The sequence below is a fragment of the Solanum pennellii genome, chromosome 7 (genome assembly GCF_001406875.1).
Source record: "Solanum pennellii chromosome 7, SPENNV200".
NCBI classification, from domain to species: Eukaryota; Viridiplantae; Streptophyta; class Magnoliopsida; order Solanales; family Solanaceae; genus Solanum; species Solanum pennellii.
Window position 1 is genome coordinate 64,207,110 of NC_028643.1, and position 6,686 is coordinate 64,213,795.

Below are 6,686 nucleotides of genomic sequence, written 5' to 3' on the forward strand. Positions count from 1 at the left end.
AAAAATAGAAGCAATGAAACAATGGACCAGACCTACCTCTCCTAAAGATATCAGAAGTTTCTTGGGTCAAGCGAGTTATTACAGAAGTTCGTGTAAGGATTTTCAACCATAGCCTCTCCATCAACTATGTTGACTAAAAAAGGGTTAAGTTTCAATGGTCAGATCATTGTGAGAAAAGCTTTACAGAACTGAAAAATAGGTTGACTACAGCTCCTGTTTTGACTTTTCCGAAGTGTTCAGATGGTTATGTGATTTATTGTGATGTATTCATAGTCGACCTAGGTTGCGTGTTGATGCAGTAAGTTAAGGTTATAGCTTATGCTTCCATACAGCTTAAGGTGCATGAAAAGAACTATCCGACTTATGACCTCGATCTTACAGCAGTGGCATTTGCACTTAAGATTTGAAGACACTACTTGTATGGTGTTCATGTAGATGTATTCATTGACCATAAGAGCCTTCAATATGTGTTCACCTAGAAAGATTTGACTCTTCGCCAGAGAAGATGGTTTCATTTCCTCAAGAATTATAACATGAGTATGCATTACCATCATTGTAAGGAAAATGTAATAGCAGATGCCCTTAGCAGATTATCTATGGGGAGTGTGGCACATGTTGAGAAAGAAAGAAAAGAGCTAGTGAAGGATGTTCACAGGCTTTCACGTTTAAGAGTTCGGCTCATGAGCATATCAGATGGCGGAACAGTTCAAAAAAGATCAGAATCTTTATTGGTGACGGAGTTTAAGGAAACTCAAGACAATGATCCAATCTTGCTTGAACTTAAGGGTGCAGTCCACAATTAGAGGGTGGAGATTTTCTCCCAGTAGGGAGATGGTGCACTTCGCTATCAGTGTAGATTATGTGTTCCTTATGTAGGTGATTTGAGACAACATATCCTTGAAGAAGCCCATAACTCCATATTTCATTCATCCAGGTGCCACTAATATGTACCGCGATCTATGGGAAGTTTTTTGGTGGAATGGTATCAAGAGGGATAAAGCATACTTTGGAAGTAAGTGCCCCAATTTCCAGCAAGTGATGGTAGACCACCAGAAACTAGGGGGTATAACACAAGAGATCGACATACCTACCTGAAAGTTGGAAGTGATCAACATGGATCACATTACAGGGTTACCTCGCACTCGCAGACAGCATGACTCCATTTGGGTGACAGTTGACAAAATAACTAAGTCAGGTTGCATGGGGTTCCTTGGTCTATCATTTAGGATAGAGGTCCTCAGTTTACCTCTCATTTCAGGAGGTCATTTCACAAATCTCTTGGTACTCATGTTGATCTTAGCACGTATTTAATCCACAGACAGATAGTCAGGCAAACCTACCCTTCAGATTTTAGAGGACATGTCTAGAGTTTGTGTGATAAACTTCAATGGTAATTGGTATGATTACCTTCCACTTATAAAGTTCTCCTACAAGTAATAGTTACCATTCCAGCTTTCAGATGTCCCTTTATGAGGCATTGTTGGGCGTAGACTTAGATCTCATGTTAGTTGGGTTGAAGAAGGTGAAGCAGCCTTAATAGGAACAGATCATTCCATTATGCTATGGATAAAGTGCAATTCACTAGAAAGATACTTAAGACATCCCAAAGTTGCCAAAAGTCTTATACAGATGTAAGGAGAAGGGAACGAGAGTTACAAATGGATGATTGGGTTTTCTTGAAAGTGTCAACTATGAAATGGCTAGTGAGATTTGGAATGAAAGAGAAACTCAATCCTAGATATGTAAGACCTTAAAATATCTTGAAAAAGGTTGGTAAAGTGGCATATGAGTTAGAGTTCCCAGCACATCTAGCAGTAGTGCGTTCAGCTTTTCACATTACACTATTGAAGAAGTGTGTGGGTGATCCAGCATCCATTGTGTCATTAGAGAGTGTGGCTTTGAAACATAGTCTTTATGATGAGGATGTACCTGATGAGATTCTCGATCATCAAGTTAAAAGGTTGTGAAACAAAGAAGTCACTTCTACAAAGGTTTTGTGGAGGAGCCAGTCCGTAGACAAAGCTACTTGGGAAGCAGAAGCAACCATGAAGACCAAGTATCCTCACCTCTTTCCTTCCAATTCCACTCCAACTCGAGGTAATAGTTCCACTTATCTTTTTCAGTCATTCATGCGTAAAATCAGTCTTAGCATCATGTTCTTCCGTTTTACTTGCATTTTAATCATATTTGCATATTCATGGAACTATGTTTAGTCAGAAATTTCATCTTCAGTGTTTAGTGGTAGGTTTACAGCACTTTCCTTCCATTTCAACTAGTTTAGTATTCTTTCGAGGAAGAATGATCCTGGGGGGAGATATTGCAACACCTAGAAATAAGACATAGAAAAACATTGCAAAAATTACCTAAGCAGTGAACCACGATGGGTTCACGGACCGTGATAAGGACCATGGCCCATTGAGCTGCCTGTGGTGGGGAGTTGGACTGCACCATGGCATGAGTTAGACCACGGGACCCTTCACAGGCCGTGGTGTGTTTTTGGTGTCAAACCAGTAGACCCCACGGCATGTCCTTACAACCCCCCCCCCTAGGTCTAAGTGACTACCACGGACTCTTTCACGGTTCGTGGTTCTTACCATGGACCGTGGGCATGCCCGTGAAAAACCAAACAATGGCCTTCCTTGGCCAACCTCTAAAACTCCTGCACTAAGTGAAGACCACAAACGCTTTCACGGTCCGTGGTCCATCACACAGTCTGTGGGAGCTTCAGTGGAGTCTAACCAGTAGAATCCTAACATAAAGCCTCCAGACCTTAGCCCAAGTAAGGACCACGGGACCTTCATGGTTGGTGGACCTCCACACGATTCGTGGTAGTGGTTTTAGTCCAGACACCCATATTAAGTCCATATCATGACCAACTTCACAGTACGTGGTCCTTTTCACGGTCCGGGAAGATAGTCGTGGTCAGCCGGTCTACAGCTTTAAGTAAGGGCTATTTCGATCTTTTCCCATTTTGTTATATTTTTAAACCCTCGTCGATTTTACCCTAAATTTTGTGGTTTTGGTTAGTTTTAGACTATAAACATAACTAGAACTTACCTAAGTCAAATAATTAATTGAACTTTAAGAAATTAGAGCTTGAGAGGACAAAAGAAGTCAAGAACCCTAGTGCAGGAATGCAACAAGTTTTCATCAGCTTTAGCCCCGAAATTAAAATATTTCTTTGTGGAATTTGTCACCAAGTACGTGGGATTTAACTACTAGGTTTATTTTGCCCAATATGCCCCTAGAATTCAGTCAGTTACTTGATTCCCCTATTATGAAGAGGTATGTTCCAAATCAAATTATCATTAGTGCACAGTTTATTTATTGAATTTCAGAAACCTAGCTTGTATTTTTCAAGTTCTTGAATAACACATGCTAGGTCAGATATTTCAGTTATTCAATTATACATGTTTCATTTCTTAATGCATTATTATCAGATTAATTGTTGCATTTACAGTTTGCATGTTCAGTTTTGAGTTATCTAGTATTATAGAAACTAAGTCAAAATGGGATAACCTTTTAATTCCTTGGGAGTAGCATAATACCGAGTTGGACTAGGGTTCAGCGTACCCATATCGTCCTAGAACTACTAGCCACATAGGTTGTAAGTCCCCTCTGTGGGCAACAGTTTAGTGATCACGCCGGCATGACTATATACCTTTAGCAGGGTATATTGAGTCCTCTTGATGGGGCGTATACATTGGACTCAATATTTATCTCATGTGATTTTATTGTCGGTAATTAGTAGCTCCCACAGTTTAGTCAGATGCTATTGCATTGACCTCATTTACTATACAGTCAGTATTCAGTTTCAGCATGTTATAAATTTGGTCATTGCATTTAGTAAAGCTCGATATTCAGTATCTATATCATGTTCAGAATATTATACTTGCTTTAGTGCTTGTTACGTTATGTGTTATTTAAGTTTTACTCTATCCCTCATGCTCAGTACCTTTCAAATATTGTCGCAAACAATATGCTACATATCTCATGATGTAGTTTCAAGTCCTCAACAGCCGGATCACACATAGATTAGTTCCCTATCTTCAGTTCAGCAACATCCGTGGTGAGTCCTCATTTTTCGAGGACTAGTGACCTATTTCTCTTTACCGCTGCTAGTCTTTTAGTTTTAGTTTTGTTAGATTTATCTAGGGCATGTCCCACCACTTCTAGTTAGTTTAGAGTCTTATTTCAGACATAGTTAGATTCATCTTAGTATTTGAGTTTGATATCTCTTTTGTAATAAAACTCTCAGATTTTTTATATATTTAAACTGTATACGGGCATTCCCCACCATTTTCGGTATATCTTATAACTAGCTTCCACACAGTTTTATTGCTCATTTTATCTTTAGTATGATTATGCTTATGGTAGCAGGGTTATATTAGGGTCACTCGTTATCCTAGGTCCCGTGTTCGCGTCCAACGGGTAGCCTCGGGGCGTGAAAAATAATGTCACAACACATACCTTGCACGCCAAGTTTAATTCAAGGAGTTTTACTTACCTGAATTCAATTCTAAAGTTCTCATTGACTCCTTAATATCTTGTATACAATTATACATCAATAAAGTATTTCTCTCTTTTATCATCTCTTCAAGGACATAGAGCTTCGGTTCCCCTTCTTCCTAATGGGCTACGAGGACCCTAAGACTAAGGATTCTTAGGAAGAAGTATTACTGTCTTGTTTACCGTACTGGCTTACCTTTACGCCCCATAACTCTTCCTCATCCACGCTTGGGCAGAATAGCAGAGTAAGTATTAGTAGCATAACAAAAAAGCCTTCCTCGTCATTAATATCTTTGCTCGCAGCAATTGTGACCTCTCTGGAGAATCTATAACTGCATCAGAGATGCAGTGCTAGTACATTTGAGACTTCTTAATTGGATAGTTGTAAATATCCCCAGGTCTCTGGAATAAAGGAGTTTCAACAAAAACACCCCACTCCTTCTCAGATGGCTCTAGACCCAACCAAGCCCAGTTTCTATCTAAGTCTAGTCTAATTAAGAATTTTAAGTTGCTACCCAAAAGTTTTCTAGGCCAAATTTTTTTCCTATGGAACTACTCGTAACTATCGGGTAAAGTCATTACAAACTAGCTCCATGCTAGTTATGCCTCAGTTGACTCTATAACCAAAGTCGTTAAATTTTAATTTTTGATAAACCATTCATAGAATGGAAAGGTACTATCCAAAATAGGATAAACTAGTCTGGTGCACGGAGAACTGCCTTTGGTCCCGCAAACTTACTCGTGGAAACCTTTCGGCCGCCCAAAGACCTATAACACTAGTCACTACTCCCACTGGGGCTAGGAAGTAAGCCCCACAACCCAGAGTAGCAAAGAACAAATAGAATTTGCTACGAAGCCTGCTAACGGGGGTATTTTTACGTATGAGAACATAGTAATGGAAAAGGTTATAGCCAAAATAGGATTTGTTTTGGCTAGAGCGCCCAAATCAGCTATATATTTGACACGGGTTTTACCGTAATCCTAAAACTATGGTGAATGCATCTATTATCACTGATGCATAAATAAAGATACCAATTAGTAGTGATTGAATTACTTCTATGGTTCCACATGAGAAAGCAGTATGAATATAACCTACATGTTCAATTGAACTATGAGCTAGACGTCTTTTTACTTTCGTTTTGGGCCATGGCGGCCAGTGCTCCTAAGATCATATAAGCAATGTTGGAGAAAAAGAAGATTTCTTGTAATGTAGCTCCATAATAACCATAAATAGAAACACGTGAAATATTAGAAGAAATAGAGTTTTAGGCGCAATAGAAAGGAATGTTGTAAACGGGGCGGGTGAATCCTTATAGTTATCAAGAGCCAACATATATATAGTCAAAAGATATATGGAGTCAGAAGGGTAGGGGGTTTTCTGCGGGGCTCGAGAGATGGAATCGATAGGGCCTCATGATGTACCGTGGTTTCACGGTACTTTCAATGTCTTTTCCTTAAGTTTAGTGTGTGTCTAAAGCCTATTCGATTTGATTTTTGATGTAGGTTTCTCTTTATCTGCAGGAAATCTGTCCAAAGGAGAACGCGGAGGATTTGAGCAGAAATTGCAGAAGTGACCACCTACGGAGCCCACGATGGTCCGTTGTGACTGTTACGGTCTGTAGATGGCACCGTAGTGAGAAGAAAATGGATGCTGAAGAAAGTTAGGGAAGTCTGACCAAGTGTGGGACTACGGAAGCTCATGACGGACCGTCATAGCCACGATGATTTGTCCTGCATATTTGTCATAGTTGTCAGAGAGTAGTTCCAGTACCTAATATCAAGAAGTTTCTAAGTGTTGTGGAACGGAACCCCTCGACAGACTGTCGTGCTTGCAACGGTCCGTCATATCTGTCCGTCGAGGGTAACAGAAAGCTGATGAAGAAAGCAGCAGAAAATTATATCAAGTATGGAATGACGAAGCCCACGGCGGGCCGTCGTGTCCATGACGGTCCGTCGCAAGGATCGTCGATTCAGACGCATTTTGGACAGATTTACCTTAGATAGAGTCCTTCTTTTATTGGGTTTTATTTTATAATAAATAGTTCAAAAAACCTCATTTTTGAGGTTAGACTTTTGGATATTTTTCAGTTCTCTTGTTTAAGTATTGAACTCTTGATTTTGGTATTTGATCATACTTTTTCGGAATCAATTGTTGGTGTTTTTGTGAATTATTCAAG